Source organism: Hyperolius riggenbachi, chromosome 4, assembly GCF_040937935.1.
Source record: "Hyperolius riggenbachi isolate aHypRig1 chromosome 4, aHypRig1.pri, whole genome shotgun sequence".
NCBI lineage: Eukaryota > Metazoa > Chordata > Amphibia > Anura > Hyperoliidae > Hyperolius > Hyperolius riggenbachi.
This window is the reverse complement of record NC_090649.1, coordinates 33131810-33152172: the sequence shown is the minus strand read 5'-3', so window position 1 is coordinate 33152172 and position 20363 is coordinate 33131810.

Below are 20363 nucleotides of genomic sequence, written 5' to 3'. Positions count from 1 at the left end.
TCGGGGGGATGCTAGGTATATGCAGTGAGGTGGGTTCACTCAACTCAAAGGTAGGTAGATGCAGTGAGGTGGGTTCACTTAACACAAAGGTAGTTGTATGCAGTAAGGTGAGTTCACTCAACCCAAAGGTAGTTATATGCAGTGAGGTGGGTTCACTGAACAGTGAACACAAAAGGTAGTTAGATGCAGTCAGGTGAGTTCACTCAACCCAAAGGTAGTTATATGCAGTGAGGTGGGTTCACTGAACACAAAAGGTAGTTAGATGCAGAGTTGGGACAAGGTCCTCCAGCACCCAAGGCTGAGACACCAAAGTGCGCCCCTCCATCCCTCCCACCCCAGCTGTCACACACTGATTGCTATTAGACAAAGAGGGCCACAGGGCCCACAACCTCCCCAACACATTAATATCTAGTTATCTGGCTTGCAGTCACTGCTATGTATCCCCTTTTCTTATTTCTTTCTGCTTCAAACACAATTAGGAATGACAGCTGAATGAATTGTGCACCCCCTCCTACACTGCGCCCTGAGGCTGGAGCCTCTCCAGCCTATGCATCGGCCCGGCCCTGGTTAGATGCAGTCAGGTGACTTCACTCAACACAAAGGTAGTTATATGCAGTGAGGTGGGTTCACTGAACACAAAAGGTAGTTAGATGCAGTCAGGTGAGTTCACTGAACACAAAGGTAGTTATATGCAGCTAGGTGAGTTCACTCAACACAAAGGTAGTTATATGCAGTGAGGTGAGTTCACTCAACCCAAAGGTAGTTATATGCAGTGAGGTGAGTTCACTCAATACAAAGGTAGTTATATGCAGTGAGGTGAGTTCACTGAACACAAAAGGTAGTTAGATGCAGCGAGGTGAGTTCACTCAACACAATGGTAGTTATATGCAGTGAGGTGAGTTCACTCAATACAAAGGTAGTTATATGCAGTGAGGTGGGTTCACTGAACACAAAAGGTAGTTAGATGCAGTCAGGTGAGTTCACTCAACACAAAGGTAGTTATATGCAGTGAGGTGAGTACACTCAACCCAAAGGTAGTTATATGCAGTGAGGTGGGTTCACTGAACAGTGAACACAAAAGGTAGTTAGATGCAGTCAGGTGAGTTCACTCAACACAAAGGTAGTTATATGCAGTGAGGTGGGTTCACTGAACATAAAAGGTAGTTAGATGCAGTCAGGTGAGTTCACTCAACACAAAGGTAGTTATATGCAGTGAGGTGGGTTCACTGAACACAAAAGGTAGTTAGATGCAGTCAGGTGAGTTCACTCAACACAAAGGTAGTTATATGCAGTGAGGTGAGTTCACTCAACCCAAAGGTAGATATATGCAGTGAGGTGAGTTCACTCAAAACAAAGGTAGTTATATGCAGTGAGGTGGGTTCACTGAACACAAAAGGTAGTTAGATGCAGTGAGGTGAGTTCACTCAACACAAAGGTAGTTATATGCAGTGAGGTGAGTTCACTCAACCCAAAGGTAGTTATATGCAGTGAGGTGAGTTCACTTAACACAAAGTTAGTTATATGCAGTGAGGTGGGTTCACTGAACACAAAAGGTAGTTAGATGCAGTGAGGTGAGTTCACTCAACACAAAGGTAGTTAGATGCAGTCAGGTGAGTTCACTCAACACAAAGGTAGTTAGATGCAGTGAGGTGAGTTCACTCAACACAAAGGTAGTTATATGCAGTGAGGTGGGTTCACTTAACACATAGTTAGTTATATGCAGTGAGGTGGGTTCACTGAACACAAAAGGTAGTTAGATGCAGTGAGGTGAGTTCACTCAACACAAAGGTAGTTAGATGCAGTCAGGTGAGTTCACTCAACACAAAGGTAGTTATATGCAGTGAGGTGAGTTCACTCAACACAAAGGTAGTTATATGCAGTGAGGTGAGTTTACTCAACCCAAAGGTAGTTATATGCAGTGAGGTGGGTTCACTTAACACAAAAGGTAGTTAGATGCAGTCAGGTGAGTTCACTCAACACAAAGGTAGTTAGATGCAGTCAGGTGAATTCACTCAACACAAAGGTAGTTATATGCAGTGAGGTGAGTTCACTCAACACAAAGGTAGTTATATGCAGTGAGGTGAGTTCACTCAACCCAAAAGGTAGTTATATGCAGTGAGGTGGGTTCACTGAACACAAAAGGTAGTTAGATGCAGTGAGGTGGGTTCACTCAACACAAAAGGTAGTTATATGCAGTGAGGTGAGTTCACTCAACCCAAAGGTAGTTATATGCAGTGAGGTGGGTTCACTGAACACAAAAGGTAGTTAGATGCAGTCAGGTGAGTTCACTCAACACAAAGGTAGTTAGATGCAGTCAGGTTAGTTCACTCAACACAAAGGTAGTTATATGCAGCGAGGTGGGTTCACTCAACACAAACGTAGGTGTATGCAGTGATGAGGTGGGTTAACTAAACACAACAGGTACTAGTAGTAGGTAAATGCAGTACTGGGTAGTACAATGTGCGGCTCCCTGTCACACACACAGGTAGTCACTGAATGTGCTGCTGCTGCTGGGCTGCTGGCAGTGGCACACACACAGTATGAATTAGCAATGCTGTCTAAGCAACACAAGTGTCAGTTTCACACGCAGAAAAAAAAAATGATCACACAAGCAGGATTAGCTCTGAAAAGAGCTGTTGAATGAGGGGTGCTATTAAAGCAATAACATTCAGCCAGGAGCAAGCTAAGAAGCCAAGAGCCTGACTAATCTGTCCCTAGGAGAACAAGTCTGCAACAGCTCACCCTAGTCTGTCTATGTGCAGGCACACGAGTGAGTGTAATGGCCGCCAGAGCCTGCCTTATATAAGGGGGGGTGGGGCTCCAGAGCCGGATTGGCTACAATGTGCCTACTGACTGTGATGTAGAGGGTCAAAGTTGACCCTCATAGAGCATTATGGGGTGAAACGAACTTTAGGGAAAGTTCGCCTTCGCCGGCGAAGGCGAACCACCTGAAGTTCGCCTGGAACCGTTCGACCCATCTCTAGTGGGCTCCATAAAGTGAACGTCCAGACTAAAAATCTACTCAGCAGCACTGAAAAGGCTTGGTGTTTCTTTATCAGTTTCACATCATCAGAACTTTGTTTTTCTTACCCAAGCCTCATTTTTAGCTGCACAGAAGCTAAGCTCCACCCGATCAAAGATATCTGCCCAGGCAGTTTTCCCCTGATGCTGTGCAAAGCATGATGGGATTTCTGATGTTGTTGTTCTCGTTGCTTAGTGCGCATAGCTGGGAAAGGTGATCAGGACACAGGACAGTTGGAACTGTGTCACCTCCTTTCAAACAAAACGATGGCTGCCCCCATGAAATCACAAACATTTGCCTGTTCTTTTAAAACAGTGTGGGCAAGAGATTATATTGCCTATCTATTTTAATTAACATAACTAATGTAACTTAATGACAGTATGTTTGTTCAGGCTGAAGTTCCTCTGTAAAGAGACTCAGAGATGAGTCTTCCTGCTGTTTTTTTTACTTACCCGGGGCTATCTCCAGCCCCATAAGCATGGATGTGTCCCTCGCCGTCCTCACGCGATCTCCCGTTCAGCCGCCGTCAACTCCCGGTATGCAGCTCAGTCGGACTCAGTCTGACTGAGTGACATCAGCCGGGGCCTTCTGCGCTTACTCAGCAGGTCCGTCGCTGCCATCACTGAGCCGCTTACAGGGGCTCACCGCGGCTGAACGGGACATCGTAGGAGAATGGCGAGGGACACATCCGTGCTTATGGCGCTGGAGGAAGCCCCGGGTAAGTAATAAAAAGGCAGGAAGATTCATCTCTGAGTCTCTTTAAAGCGGATCCGAGATGAAAAACTAACTATAACAAGTAACTTGTCTATATATCTTATCTAAAGTTTAGATAGTTTACACAGCATATCTAGCTGCAACAGCTTTAAAAGTTTATAATTATTTATTTCTGTGATACAATGAGGGCAGCCATGTTCTGTTTGTCACAATGTCACAGGATGAGGGCTGGAGATGCTATCAGCTTGCCTGTGTGTAAATTCAGTCCCCTCTCCTCCTCCCTCCTCCCCTCTGCCTCTGAAATCTCTGGCTAGTAACCTCCTCCTCCTCCTGCCCAGACTGAGCTCCAATAAGTCCTTGCCACAAAAGGAGCTGTGGGCGAGGCTTGTTTAGTTTATAGGGAATTAGAGTAAATTTAAAACAAAAAAAAAGTATTTGGCTTGAGGAATGCCCTATAAACTACCGGTATATGAAAGGAACACAATTATGCAATAAGTAAAAGTTTATCTCGGATCCACTTTAAGGCTCCTTTCTCACTTTGCACAGACCGGTGTGATGCGATTATTCCTTAATTGCACTGGTTCAGAAAAGTCACACCACACATTAACAGTGTGGTGTGGCCATTAGAGATGGGCCGAATGGTTCGCCGGCGAACGGTTCCAGGCGAACTTCGGGTGGTTCGCCTTCACCGGCGAAGGCGAACTTTCCCGGAAGTTCGATACGCCCCATAATGCTCTATGAGGGTCAACGTTGACCCTCTGCATCACAGTCAGCAGGCGCATTGTAGCCAATCCGGCTATACTAAGCCCTGGAGTCCCACCCCCCCCCCCTTATATAAGGCAGGCTCCGGCGGCCATTAGCCTCACTCATATGCCTGCTAGAGACAGAATAGGGACAGCTGCTGCAGACTTGTTCTCCTAGGGACAGATTAGTCAGGCTCTTGCCTTCTTAGCTTGCTTAGCTGAATCTTATTGCTATAATAGCGCCCCAGAAAAGCTCTTTTCAGAGCTCATCCTGCTCATGTGATCAATTTTTTTTTCTGTATTTGAAACTGACACTTGTGTTTTTTAGACAGCATTGCTAATTCATACTGTGTGTCCCACTGCCAGCAGCAGCAGCACATTCAGTGACTACTACCTGTGTGTGTGATACACTTGTGTTGTTTAGACAGCATTGCTAATTCATACTGTGTGTCCCACTGCCAGCAGCAGCAGCACATTCAGTAACTACCTGTGTGTGTGAGACACTTGTGTTTTTTAGACAGCATTGCTAATTCATACTGTGTGTCCCACTGGCACTGCCAGCAGCAGCAGCACATTCAGTGACTACTACCTGTGTGTGTGAGACACTTGTGTTGCTTAGACAGCATTGCTAATTCATAATGTGTGTGTCCCACTGCCAGCAGCCCACCAGCATTCAGCAGCACATTCAGTGACACCTGTGTGTGTGACAGGGAGCTACACATTGTACTACCTACCCAGTACTGCATTTACCTACTACTAGTACCTGTTGTGTTTAGTTAACCAACCTCATCACTGCATACACCTACGTTTGTGTTGAGTGAACCCACCTCGCTGCACATAACTACCTTTTGTGTTGAGTGAACTCACCTCACTGCATATCTACCTTTTCTGTAGAGTGAACTAACCTCACTGCATATAACTACCTTTGTGTTCAGTGAACTCACCTCACTGCATATATAACTACCTTTGGGTTGAGTGAACTCACCTCACTGCATATCTACCTTTTCTGTTGAGTGAACTCACCTCACTGCATATAACTACGTTTGTGTTGAGTGAATTCAGCTGACTGCATCTAACTACCTGTTGTGTTCAGTGAACTCACCTCACTGCATATATAACTACCTTTGGGTTGAGTGAACTCACCTCACTGCACATAGCTACCTTTTGTGTTCAGTGAACTCACCTCACTGCATATATAACTACCTTTGAGTTGAGTGAACTCACCTCACTGCATATAGCTACCTTTTGTGTTCAGTGAACTCACCTCACTGCATATAACTACCTTTGTGTTGAGTGAACTCAGCTGACTGCATCTAACTACCTGTTGCCCTCCTTGGATGTGTAGTGGTAGCCTTTGCTCAGGCTCCACACCGGATTCAAACCCTCATTCCCCGGACCATTACCCGGGGTCACAAATGGCAGACTTGCCCACCTCCATATGATTCTCGTGAAAGGAATGTGGTGTCATCTTTGCCCGCCATAACTGGTTCTCGTTAAAGGATTTAAAGTACATTCATTTCAAATACAGCAAGCCCTCGATAGTCCTCCTGTATTGTTATTTTTGGTCACTACCTCGGGGCGGGCGTGCATGCCTGACTGCTGCCCTCCTTGGATGTGTAGTGGTAGCCGTTGCTCAGGCTCCACACCGGACTCCATCCCTCATTCCCCGGCCATTACCCGGGGTCACAATGCCAGACTTGCCCGCCTCCATAGGATTCTCATTGTAGCGGTACTGAACAAGTACACAGCAAGTAGAAAATGTAATTTAAAAACAAAACTTAAGCTTTTTAACAATGCCATGGAAAGTTGAGAAGGCAGTCACACATTACCTGACATCACTGAGTTAGGAAGAGCAATCTCGCCATGTTGCGCAGTAGTCCAGCATGGCCGTTACTACACAAACAGCTGGTAACTTGCGGTGCGTTACACAGTTAGTTTGGTGCGTCAGTGTGAAGCAGTACTCTAATTACACTACCTGATTGATGTATACACATGCAAGATGTTTTAAAGCACGTTAGGCCTGCAATTTAGCATTCAATGTGATTTCTGCCCTTAAAACGCTGTTTTGCTTCACATCCAGATTTTTCCCCGGGACTTTTGGCGTGTATCCCACTCCGCCATGCCCCCCTCCAGGTGTTAGACCCCTTGAAACATCTTTTCCATCACTTTTGGGGCCAGCATAATTTTTTCTATTTTTCAAAGTTCGCCTCCCCATTGAAGTCTATTGCGGTTCGCGAACTTTTCCGCAAACCGAACCTTCCGCGGAAGTTCGCGAACCCGGTTCGCGAACCTAAAATCGGAGGTTCGGCCCATCACTAGTGGCCATACAGTGAGTCATAGAGTACAATGAAATTATGCCTCACTGACAACAATCGTACTGTTAACGCTCTGCTTTCAGTGACCGCAATCAATATGGTTGCCCCATAGAACCATCATTGCTTTTGCGTCAGAATGCGATGGATTTTTGTGTAATGCAATGGCCGAAGTGTGAAAGGACCGTTAACCACTATCCGCATTTGTAGCAGTGTATCTACGCCCTGCAGGAACACCGTTCCAGCACCAGGGAAGTAGATACTCGTCTATTGTTTCTAATGGGCGCTCGACTCTCCCCCTCCATGGCGGTATACAAGTACAACGATCAGTGAATTGGAACACAGTTTCCATTCAATTATCTAAGTGCCGGTATCAATGATCACCGGCATCAATGAGATGCCTGCGGTCATTGCAATAAAAACAGTAGCACATCCATGCATTACTTCCTGTTAGCATACTACAAGTACGCACAGGAAGATAACAGTAACTTGGGGGACATCTTGTGGCCAAATAGTAAAATTACATCTGTATATACTTTTAAATAAAATAAAAACATACACAATTAGAATGAACCCCTTACCTCCCCCAATCTCCCATAGTTTGCAAACATTTGCATATATGTATAAAAAATGACATAAATAGTTACCATAGGGACTCTTTTTTTAAATATGTATGTTATGAGGGTACATAACTGTTTGGGGGGGTTGCAAATAGGGGCTTGTAATTAGTGATGGATGAAAAACGGGGAAAAATGCATCTTTATTTCCAAATAAAATGTTGTCGCCACACATTGTACTAGGGAAACATTTTTAATGTTGTATAATAATTGGGACAAATGGAAAAATAAATATAGGTGGTTTTAATTACAGGATCATGTATTATTTTAAAACTATAATGGCTGAAAACTGAGAAATAATATTTGTTTTTTTTTTCCATTTTTTTCTTATCATGCCCATTAAAATGCACATAAAATAAAATAATTCCTGGCAAAACATACCACCCAAAGAAAGCCTAATTGGCGGTGATAAAAAACAAAACAAGATATAGATCATTTTGTTAAGATAAGTAGTGATAAAGTTATTGGCGAATGAATGGGAGGAGCTCTGAAAACCCCTCAGTGGTGAAGTGGTTAACATGTAAACCCACTTCACTGACAGGCTGCATGCACTATGAAATAGAACCAACAATAATGCACTTCAAACAGTTACAAGAAGAGTTTTAACATTGACAGAATTGCCTAAAACAGGATGCTCTAACCCCCCAGCCCATGGAGCGTTGCCAGGCCACTACCTGTACTGAGCTGGGCTGTGCTGTGGGACCTTTGGAATGCTGTGAGTAATGTCACTCTCAGAGAGACCGTGCATACACATAGTTTGAGCTCAAAATAAAGTAAATCGTCATGGAATATTGTAACCGTTACCAAACAATAAAAGAAAAGACATAGACCTGATGTGGAAATAGACCCAATAATCTAGACTCCATCACAAACAATCTGAAATGCTTAAAGGGACTCTGCAATAAAATTGTCAGCCTTATTTCTCCTATACTACAAGTTCCTATACCTGTTCTAATGTGCTCTGACTTACTGCATCCTTTTCTAGTTGCACTGTCTCTCTAATATATCTAATCTTCTTTTCCTTGTCAAGCTTTGTCGACCCAGGGAGGAATGGGCTGCCTCTGCTGTGATAGGGACAAATTATGCACGGCCCTCCAGGCTCACTACTATGTGCTTTGTTTATTTCTCACTCACAGACAGGTCCCTGCTCTCAGTCTCAGTCTCAGCTGTGTCTGTGAGGCTGTGGGAGGAGGGAGCTGCCTTTCACATGCTGACAATTTGTTACCCAGACACAAGTGCAGAACCCAGACTCCTGGCTCAGAAGAAACAGCTGTGTTTATAAAGGAGTCTGAGGATTCTTGTCATGCTTCACTGGCACAGAGCCGCAGAGGCAGAAGGTAAAACATTTTCTAAACTTACACATAACATCTGAAGGTTGCATTCACTGTGTAATAATGTAAGCTTGTCATGCAAACATAAGGTAATATACATTCTGTTTCTTTTCAGTATACTTCCTGTTTTGGCGGCCATTTTTATTGTTTACAAAACAGTTTATAAAACTGTTATTTTATTGCTAATATTGCGGTGGTGAGCGGCGAAAACAGGCTGATATGTTTATTTATATAACATTTCTTCAATAAAAATTCTCTTTAATTGAATGAACGTAGTCTCCATTAAAAACGATCAAAGACATATACAAAGAGGTGAGGTCCGAGATGAATGCAGGGTATTGAAGGAATAACAAGTACCTTATATACTCGCATATAAGCCTAATTTTTCAGCACATACGCAAGTCAATGGAGCAGATCAGATGGTGGAGCAGGTTTTGTTGCTGGCTCCCTGCCGTGTCTGTGCCCCCCATCCCCTGCAACATGGTGTGCATAGTGCATTGCTCAAGACTACCTGTGTCCCTGGCTTGTGCAATGAGCGAGGATTCTTCCTGTGTGGAAACTGCCATGTCTCATATTTATGACTGTAACACCTGAAGCTATGGCGGTTGCGGATACGCAGGCTATACCCGCAGCCACCTTTGTTCCCTGTTCACAGGCCTTATCCGTCCCGGCGGCGTCCAGCACGCCGGGAACGGCATTGTCTCTTGCTCATAGGGTCTCTGTATGGCGCGCGCGGAGACAGGACCTTTATGCTGGAAGAAGGCACGTCAGCTGACCTGCCGGTCGGCTGACGTCAAGGGTGACTCGCGCCGCTCGGATTGGCTGATTTCTAGGGGGCGTGGTGCTGGGCTCTCCTCGGCTTCTTAAGCATTCACAGATCATTGGCTACTCGTCTGCTGTTGCGAATACACTCGTGTTAGCGCTCAGACCTAGTGAGGTTCCTGTTGATGATGTATATGCAGTGTTTGAGATATACATCTATCTATAGTTAGTTATTATTACATTGTATTCTGCTAACCTGTGTTTGATTCTGGCTACTCTCTGACTTTGCTATTTCTATACGATTCTGTATCTCTGCCTTTCTGACTTAGTTGCTGAACCTCTGCTTGATATTTACTACTCTCTTGCCTGCCGATTTGGTACTATCTCTGCCTGCCTGTTATCGAACCTAGCCTGTCTGACTACTCTACTCACCAGTAAGCCCTAGCCACTGGTGAGGTGCTCTTAGCTATTAGAACCTACCAGCCCCTCTGGTGAGGTTCCGACCTATTTATATTGCTCCAGTGACTGATAGTATCTTGCCAGTCCTTCTGGCAAGGTCTAGTTAAACTATTCAGTCACCTCTGGTAAGGTTTAGCCAAACTTCTTTATTCTCTCATTGTTAGTACTTTGCCAGCTCCTCTGGTAAATGCCTATTGTTACTTGTGTTGGTAGACCCTCCAGCTCCTCTGAAGAAGTCTATACTGTTGCACCAAACACCACACCTCACTCACTGCTAGCTATACTGGTATTATTGGTGATACTGCAGATCACCACATAATCAGGCATAGCGTCTGTATTATTGGTGATTCTGCAGATCACAAATGATCAGACGTCTGAGTTGCAGCACCCTATCGTTACAATGACGCCATCTAGTGGTGTCTTGAGGCACAGCTGTATCATCCTTGGGGCACATCTGGATATGGGGAGGAGACCGGCTTGTACTGGGCCACATTACCGAGTTTTCATGCCACTCCATAATCTAACCAGTCCATACACAGTCACTACAGAAGATGATTTGCATCAAAACAATGAAAACCAAAACACTGAAGGAGGTCCTGATAAATGAAATGTCCACCGAAGCAAAATAGTGTAAAGTAATGGTACTGCGTAATGGAGCTGTAAAGATCCCCAACGGAATTAATTATTATGAAAGTATTATGACAGGAGTGTCCTAGTCCTTCCGGTCTATTCCCTGCTGGCGTTGTAAGCAGGAGCGTCTGGTCCACCAGGCTGACCAAGCTGTCGCCTGGGGCGCTGTGCGGGGGGGGGGGGGGGGCACTGCCAGGGGGGTATGTGCCCACCCCCAACAAGTCAACCAGTGCCCCCCCCCCAGATTGTGGGACCCTTTGTCATGAACTGTATAACAGAAACAAAAAATTGCACACATCATAGAACACTTTGCATATGATGTAAGCCATAAGCCATCAAAAAAGGATTACTATGAAATGGGCCCTTGGCAAGTTAACACTTTTTGTCCTCCACTGATAGTCACCTGGCTTATTTTGTTAGATTTGGTGGGAGCTAGCGCGTATATTGAAAAAGGGCGCATGGAAAAAAGGGCGCGGGATGTAGCCGAATTTATAAGTTATAATGTAAAACAATGTTTTCCCTTAGTTGCGTTGTAAACGAAAATATAGTGCTGTATCGCTGTAATGAACGTATATTAAATTGCAAAATACCGTCTATAACAACAACCGTATTCTGTTGTGAAACGTCAAATCACGTGTATAACATAAACGTATTGTTCAATGAAACGTGAAATGGTATGTATAACAACAAACGGATAGTGTATTAAAACTTCAAATAGCGTCTATAATAAAAACGATATTTACACTGCTATTAAGCATAGTAATAGAATAGTAGATTTTAAATGTATTTCACAGCAATTATACCTAACTGTAAGCTCACACAGATCTCTCCTTCTCCCTATCCCTAACACCTAGACCCCCCTTTGTATTAATACACATAATGTAATAAATTGTATATATTACACATATTGTGCTGTAACTATATCTAACCTTACTCTCATACACAGCCCTCCCTGTACCTATCCCTAACCCCTAGACCCCCCTGGTGGTGCCTAACCCTAACCACCCCCCTGGTGGTGCCTAAACCTAAGACCCCCCTGCTGGTGCCTAAACCTAAGACCCCCTGGTGGTGCCCAAAACTAACCAACCCCCTGGTGGTGCCTAAACCTAAGACCCCCCTGGTGGTGCCCAAACCTAAGACCCCCCTGGTGGTGCCTAAACCTAAGACCCCCCTGGTGGTGCCTAAACCTAAGACCCCCCTGGTGGTTCCTAAACCTAAGACCCCCCTGCTGGTGCCTAAACCTAAGACCCCCCTGATGGTGCCTAAAACTAACCACCCCCCTGGTGGTGCCTAAACCTAAGACCCCCCTGGTGGCGCCTAACCCTAATCACCCCATAGTGCTGTATATTGCACTGTAACTATACATAACCCTCCCTATACCTATCCCTAACCCGTAGACCCCCCTGGTAATGCCTAACCCTAACCAATAATTTATATATTTGTAATACATTAAATAGTCTTAAAATGACGTTTACAATAATAATATTATAAATACATAAAATTATATATCACGTAAGCATTAAAAAAAATCTTAAAATAACAGTAATATTAAAAACGATATTTTACTAACTATAATCAACGCATTATAAGTGTAAAAAACAAAGTTAATACCAAGTATGATGTATTTCTAATACAATAAGGTTCAAAACAGTATTTATACATTGGTATTTAAGCATTATACGTATGTAAACGACTTTTAAATGTTAAAAGTAGTGTAAACGAACATTTACTTGTTACAGTCCTGTAAGCGCTCCTATAAACAAAATTTAAAAACGAAAAAATAAGTATAACACAACATCAAAACGAAGTTGTAAACGAACTTGTAAACGATATTTCTTATAAACCTTAATCTGTTAATAGTACTGTAAACGAACATTTACTTGTAACAGTCCTGCAAGCGAAATTTAAAAACGGAAAAATAAGTTATAGCTCCTATAAGCGAGATTTAAAAACGAAAAAATAAGTATAACACACAGTCAAAACGATCTTGTAAACGATGTTTGTTATAACCTTTTTTATATAAATGAAAACTTTTGATAAAACGTTCCTTGTGACCGCTATTTCTCGGGCGCTCTTTTTCCTGTCGGGTGCCCAATAGCCGATATTTTGTATTGCAGTCTATGGCAGCGCCCTTTTAGTCCACTAGAGCTGTGCGCCCTTTTTTCCCTGCCCCCCAGCTCTGTATGCTTAAAGGGACACTTAAGTCAAACAAAAAAAATGAGTTTTACTCACCTAGGGCTTCCAATAGCCCCCTGCAGCTGTCCGGTGCCCTCGCTGTCTCCCTCCGATCCTCCTGGCCCCGCCGGCAGCCACTTCCTGTTTCGGTGACAGGAGCTGACAGGCTGGGGACGCGAGTGATTCTTCGCGTTCCCAGACACATTAGCACCCTCTATGCTGCTATATGGTATATGATATATGCTATAGCAGCATAGATGGCGCTATTGTGGCCAGGAACGCGAAGAATCCCTCGCGTCCCCATCCTGTCAGCTCCTGTCACCGAAACAGGAAGTGGCTGCTGGTGGGGCCAGGAGGATCGGAGGGAGACGGCGAGGGCGCCGGACAGCTGCAGGGGCTATTGGAAGCCCCAGGTGAGTAAAACTCATTTTTTTTGTTTGACTTAAGTGTCCCTTTAAGAGCACATGCTGCCACTATGTACCTTAAATAAGAACAGCACCCACACACACTACAAGTTCTGATATCATGTCCTTCAAATTGCAGAATCAGATTATCAAACAAGACGGTCTTCATTTCAAAATCATTTTTCACAAACATTATGAGATATGCAAATATGTTACTGTCTGTTAGGATAGTACTAGAGGGGGTATATCATGGCATTCAAGGGCTGACATAGTGAAATGGTTTAACTTAATAGTTTGATTAATAACCCATTCTGGAGATACGCACAGTGTGTTGATAGTGTAAGTGAGACCAGATAAGAGAAGTAGAATGGAGGGAGGAAGTAGTAGAGGGTCACATGGATAAGCAGATAGATATGAGTGGAATAGAGGCATACTGGATACTAGCACTATTGAATAATAGTGCTGAGTCCTAGGTTTGAACATTGGCCAGGGCAGAATCTGCATGGAGTTTCTTCCCCCAGATTTCATTTAGACACTTTGGGCTCGATTCACAAAAGGATGCTAACTCAGTTAGCTTAGCACGCCTAAAAGCTTTTATTGATCGCGCGCAAAGTTTAGCGCTGCGCGGTGCACGCGAAACGTTGCACCCGAAACGTTGTATGGTGCATTAGGGCCTTGCTGTAACATAGATTGTAGTGTCACTATTTCAACTAATGTACCCTTCTTAAACTTGAAGATTGTATACAAATGTAAGCAGACTGCAGAGTGGCGCAGCAGAAGTGTGCAGGGCCCATAACCCAGAGGTTGATGGATTGAAACCATCCTCTGCTAGGTGCAGGCTTGGATTTACATCACAGGAGCCTATAGGCACAGATGTTCTGGCACCTTAGACTTTGCCCTTCATGAACCTACAAACGTAACAAACCCCCACCAAACTGCACCACAAGTGTGCTGGCTGTCCCAGCTGTCACCTCTCCCTTACTTTCCCTGCCCATCATAGGTAGCTACAGGTGTCCCTTAGAATAAGTAGCCACAAATACCCTCAATATTAAATAGCTAGAGGTGCCTCCAAGTATTCGGTAGCTATAGGAACCTCAGTATTAAGTAGCTAGTGGTGCCCCAACTGAAGGGAGGTCTTATTTACAGTCTTATCAGGGAAGAATGGAGGGAGGCACTCAGGGAGGGGACTGAGCCGCCTTTCCATCATCAGGAGCCTGTAGGCACGTGCCTACAGTGCCTTATGGTAAATCCGGCCCTGGCTAGGTGTACTTTATTTTTTTACACCTTGCTTTACCACATGGGCCAATCGGCGGCCATAGCCCCTTAAGAGAAAGTGTCATTAGGGCCTTGCTGTAAGATAGATTGTAGTGTAACTATTTCAACTAATGTACCCTTCTTAAACTTAAAGATTGTATACAAATGTAAGCAGACTGCAGAGTGGTGCAGCGGAAGTGTGCTGGGCCCATAACCCAGAGGTTGATTGATTAAAACCAACCTCTGCTAGGCATGATTTTGTTTTTTTTGTCAACAATGAGCAAATAATTAGTGGCTTCATTCCTGTAGTCTGAGAAGTGAATAAAAAGTAGATTAAAGGACATTCGTGGTGAAAATAAACTGATGAGATAAAAAAATTGTATCTATCCTCTTTTTTTTGCTCGTTCATCTAAGCAGAATTGCTCCAAAAAATGCTACATGCAGCATGTTTGCGATTTTGAAAAAAATCCCTCAGGGCCCATTCACACTAGAGTGTTTTGCCGGCGATTTCAGCAAAACACTCAAATGCTAGCGCTTTTGAAAGTGCTAGTGTAATTAAACTCAATGGGCCTGTTCTTACTTGGGTGATTTGCGTTATTCGCCGCAAATTGGGCAAAATTGAGAAAACGCGTCACCTGCACCATTTTCAGGTGATCTCCCGGTGATCGCATTTCAGTGCTATAGAAGCGCTAAACATGATCGCGGAAAAAAATCACCGCAGTGTTCAGTGATTTTTCCGCTGAAAAATCACTCACACAAAACCTCGGCGGTAATCGCGGGTGGTTTGCGCTTTCAAGTGTGAATGGAGCCTGATAGTGTAACATTAACCAAGCGCTTTTCAAAGTGCTGGCAATTTGAATAGTGCTCAGAAGTGCTCTTGGTGTGCATAAACCCTGAGTGTATCAGAAGGTCTGTGTTCTTATGAGAGCTCTGCCAATTGTGAGAGCTCTGCACGGACATCTTCTGCAGCACTTTACAGAGTACATAGTCATGTCACTGACTATCCTCGGAGGAGCTTACACTCTAATAATCCTATCATAGTTCAATGTCCTATCATATTATTATGTATTTATATAGCACTGACATCTTCTGCAGCACATTACAGAGTACATAGTCATGTCACTGACTGTCCTCAGAGGAGCTCACACTCTAATCCTACCATAGTCAGTCTAATGTCCTACCATATTATTATTATGTATCTATATAGCACTGACATCTCCTGCAGCACATTACAGAGTACATAGTCATGTCACTGACTGTCCTCAGAGGAGCTCACACTCTAATCCTACCATAGTCAGTCTAATGTCCTACCATATTATTATTATGTATCTATATAGCACTGACATCTCCTGCAGCACATTACAGCGTGCATAGTCATGTCACTGACTGTCCTCAGAGGAGCTCACAATCTAATCCCACCATAGTCATAGTCTAATGTCCTACCATATTATTATTATATATTTATATAGCACTGACATCTCCTGCAGCACATTACAGCGTACATAGCCATGTCACTGACTGTCCTCAGAGGAGCTCACAATCTAATCCTACCATATGCAACAAAAGGTCCGCACCAAACCAGGATCCCAGACAATGGCTTTATTTAGGACATATCCAATATAAAAATATGCACATGTACATGCATCAAAACGCTGACATGTTTCGAGCTATCTCAGCTCTTAATCATAGCTAGTTACAAAATGACAGAAAGTCCTATAAATAGGAGGACATCCTGTGCTGGCCACTCCCGACCCCACCCCAAAATGGGGGGGAAAAGGTAAAGAGGGGGAGTGGTTTACATGTGATAGACAGGTAATTACCTGTGAACACACTACAGAAGCAAAACACTGTACACATGTGTTAAAACAGTATAAAATACACAATGCAGAAAACAAATACTGTACCAAAGTGAATGCTGTTAATAAAATATGGCAAAGAGCAGCGCGGTTGATCACAACATCAAATATAAGTATATGAAACACCTATGGCAAATAAAATCCCTGCCCATGTATGAAGGGACGACACATGTACACATATATGAGTAGACAGAAGTACCCCACTAACATAGGTGGATCGTGTGGGGGGGTTTTGTGTGTCGAGAGGAAAAGAAGGGGGGGGGGGGGTTGTTTGAAGGAAGTAGAACAGGCTAGTGCATGATGAGTGCTAGGTCCAACCTTGCATTAAGGCCATGGGGTAGCCTAGATCCCAAGCGATGAATCCACATAGCCTCCTTCTTACGAAGAATTTTATACAAATCTCCCCCTCTTGTCGGTGGATTGACTCTCTCTATTCCCTGAAATTGAAAACCCATCATATTGCCCCCGTGTACCTCTCTAAAGTGTTTGGCCACATTCGAAATGTTTGTGGTTGACCACCCTGCTCCTAGATAGTGTTCGGCTATTCTCTGCCTCAGGGGCCTGGTGGAACACCCCACATATTGTACGGAACAAAGGGTGCAATCAATCACATAGACCACATGGTGAGTACCACAATTAATGAACTGCCTGAGATTATATCGTTGGCCATTATGGGCAGAGACTACCGTCTTAGTGTTATTATGTAGGTGACAATATCTACATGTAGCAATTCTACACTTATAGGATCCCCTGACTGTCAACCAAGTGTCCGTTGTGGTGCCAGACTTAAATAAGCTAGGAGAGAGCATCTGTCCTAAGGTGGGGGCCCGTCGACTAGAGAATCTAACACCATCTTTCAGGACAGGCGAGAGACCTACATCTCCTTCCAGAATCGGCAGATATCTAGAAATAATATTGGTCACACTCCTATATTCTGTTGAGTAGGTAGTTACAAAAGTTGGCTTTTGTCGACCTTGGATCATCTCACCATCATTCTGTAGTAAATCAGACTGTGACCTCTCCATGGCTCTAAGTCTACCTCTCTTGATTAGCCTTAGCGGATAACCGCGAGCTTTCAGACGTCTTTCAACGATGTCCAGCTCACCCAGTAGATTATCCTCCCTTGAGCAGTTTCGTCTGGCTCTAATGAACTCGCCCACAGGGATACCTCGAATAGTATGTGCTGGGTGGCAACTATCTGCCCTAAGAGTTACGTTGCCGCTACACGGTTTCCTATAGGTTGTGGTGCAAACAAGCCCGGTTTCATGGTCCCCACTCAGTGTAACATCTAAATAGTTGATGGACAGAGCATCAACCGTATATGTGAACTGTAGATTTAAGTTGTTTTGGTTGAAATACTCTACTAAAGATGCTGCACTAGAAACCTCACCCCTCCAGACAATCAAGAGGTCATCGATGTACCTCCCGTACCACACAACACTCTCCAGCAGACGGCAGTCCCCTCCAAAGACCCGGTGTTCCTCCCACCACCCCATGTATAAATTAGCAAGGGATGGTGAGAACTTGGCGCCCATAGAGGCGCCCCGTCTCTGGAGGTAGAAACTGCCGTCAAACATGAAGTAGTTGTGGGTCAGGAGGTACTCGACAGCCATAAGAACAAAAGTGCGGAGATCTTCCGAGTAGTCAGAGTATCTGGAGAGGTGAAAGTCCAGAGCCTTCAGTGCCAGATCGTGCGGGATACAGGAGTACAAGGATTTTACATCTACTGTGATCCAGCTGTAACCGGTCCTCCACTCCATACTTGCCATGCTGGCTAGTAGATGTTTGGTGTCCTTTAGATAACCCGGAAGGCGTCTAACTAGGGGCTGGAGCAGGGAATCGACCCAGGATCCCAGGCGCTCCCCCAGGGACCCAATACCGGCCACAATAGGCCTGCCCTCTGGGGGAGAGCCCGGCTTGTGAATTTTAGGCAAATGATGGAAGACGGGGATGACAGGGGATTTAATCTCCAGAAAATTTCTCAGTCTTGAGTCAATGACCCCCATAGTTTCCCCGCATGAAAGGAGACTGCATAGTCTATTTTTAAATTCAGGGGTGGGATCCTTTCTTAAACCCAAATATGTGTCCACATCCCCCAGCTGCCTGAGGGCCTCAGCCCGATATGCGTCCCTATCCAAGATCACCACCGAGCCTCCCTTATCTGCATTGCGTATGACAATGTCATGATTGTTCTGCAGTTTTTTTAGGGCAATACGCTCTTCAGTGGTGAGATTGGAGGCGACAGTACGGGATGACCTCCCAGACAGCTGTAGAAGATCCCTCTCCACCAACTCCTGAAAGGTATCAACACAGGGAGACCTAGAGGCATAGGGATAAAAGTCCTGGTTTCTCACCTGGACAGGCTCAACATCCTCTGAAGTGACCAGGCCACTATTTGTTGATGAGAGTTAGTTTTAGTTCCCCAGAGGTCACAGAGGCCCAACCTGTGCATCAGGTTGGTCAGGCACTGGTCAGAGGGGCAGAGGGTGGTGGGGTGATCGTTCCAAAAAACGGGAGGGACCAGCCCACCTATTATCAGAAACCAAGACGCCACAACAAGAGGGGCAGAGGGGGAAGAGGAGGACGAGGAGGGCAGGTACCAAGAACCGCAGATTGAGCTATTGTTCATCTGACTCCGACCAGGTCACCAATGTTGTTAATCTGTCGAAATATGTTCTTAATGAATTAGAAATAAAGATACTGTCCAAGGGACTGTCATTCTCTCCCACTCATCACTTGAATGTCTTTGACACTATACTTGATGTAAATCGTTTTGTTCGATCCCTACTCTTGAGGAAGCACTTTGGGGATACAGAGCAGGGTGGGAGTTTGTCTTATATTAACAACATACCTAATATTGGTGATTTTAGAGACACCCGCTGCAGATGGGTATTGGATACGCTCTCATCAACAAATAGTGGCCTGGTCACTTCAGAGGATGTTGAGCCTGTCCAGGTGAGAAACCAGGACTTTTATCCCTATGCCTCTAGGTCTCCCTGTGTTGATACCTTTCAGGAGTTGGTGGAGAGGGATCTTCTACAGCTGTCTGGGAGGTCATCCCGTACTGTCGCCTCCAATCTCACCACTGAAGAGCGTATTGCCCTAAAAAAACTGCAGAACAATCATGACATTGTCATACGCAATGCAGATAAGGGAGGCTCGGTGGTGATCTTGGATAGGGACGCATATCGGGCTGAGGCCCTCAGGCAGCTGGGGGATGTGGACACATATTTGGGTTTAAGAAAGGATCCCACCCCTGAATTTAAAAATAGACTATGCAGTCTCCTTTCATGCGGGGAAACTATGGGGGTCATTGACTCAAGACTGAGAAATTTTCTGGAGATTAAATCCCCTGTCATCCCCGTCTTCCATCATTTGCCTAAAATTCACAAGCCGGGCTCTCCCCCAGAGGGCAGGCCTATTGTGGCCGGTATTGGGTCCCTGGGGGAGCGCCTGGGATCCTGGGTCGATTCCCTGCTCCAGCCCCTAGTTAGACGCCTTCCGGGTTATCTAAAGGACACCAAACATCTACTAGCCAGCATGGCAAGTATGGAGTGGAGGACCGGTTACAGCTGGATCACAGTAGATGTAAAATCCTTGTACTCCTGTATCCCGCACGATCTGGCACTGAAGGCTCTGGACTTTCACCTCTCCAGATACTCTGACTACTCGGAAGATCTCCGCACTTTTGTTCTTATGGCTGTCGAGTACCTCCTGACCCACAACTACTTCATGTTTGACGGCAGTTTCTACCTCCAGAGACGGGGCGCCTCTATGGGCGCCAAGTTCTCACCATCCCTTGCTAATTTATACATGGGGTGGTGGGAGGAACACCGGGTCTTTGGAGGGGACTGCCGTCTGCTGGAGAGTGTTGTGTGGTACGGGAGGTACATCGATGACCTCTTGATTGTCTGGAGGGGTGAGGTTTCTAGTGCAGCATCTTTAGTAGAGTATTTCAACCAAAACAACTTAAATCTACAGTTCACATATACGGTTGATGCTCTGTCCATCAACTATTTAGATGTTACACTGAGTGGGGACCATGAAACCGGGCTTGTTTGCACCACAACCTATAGGAAACCGT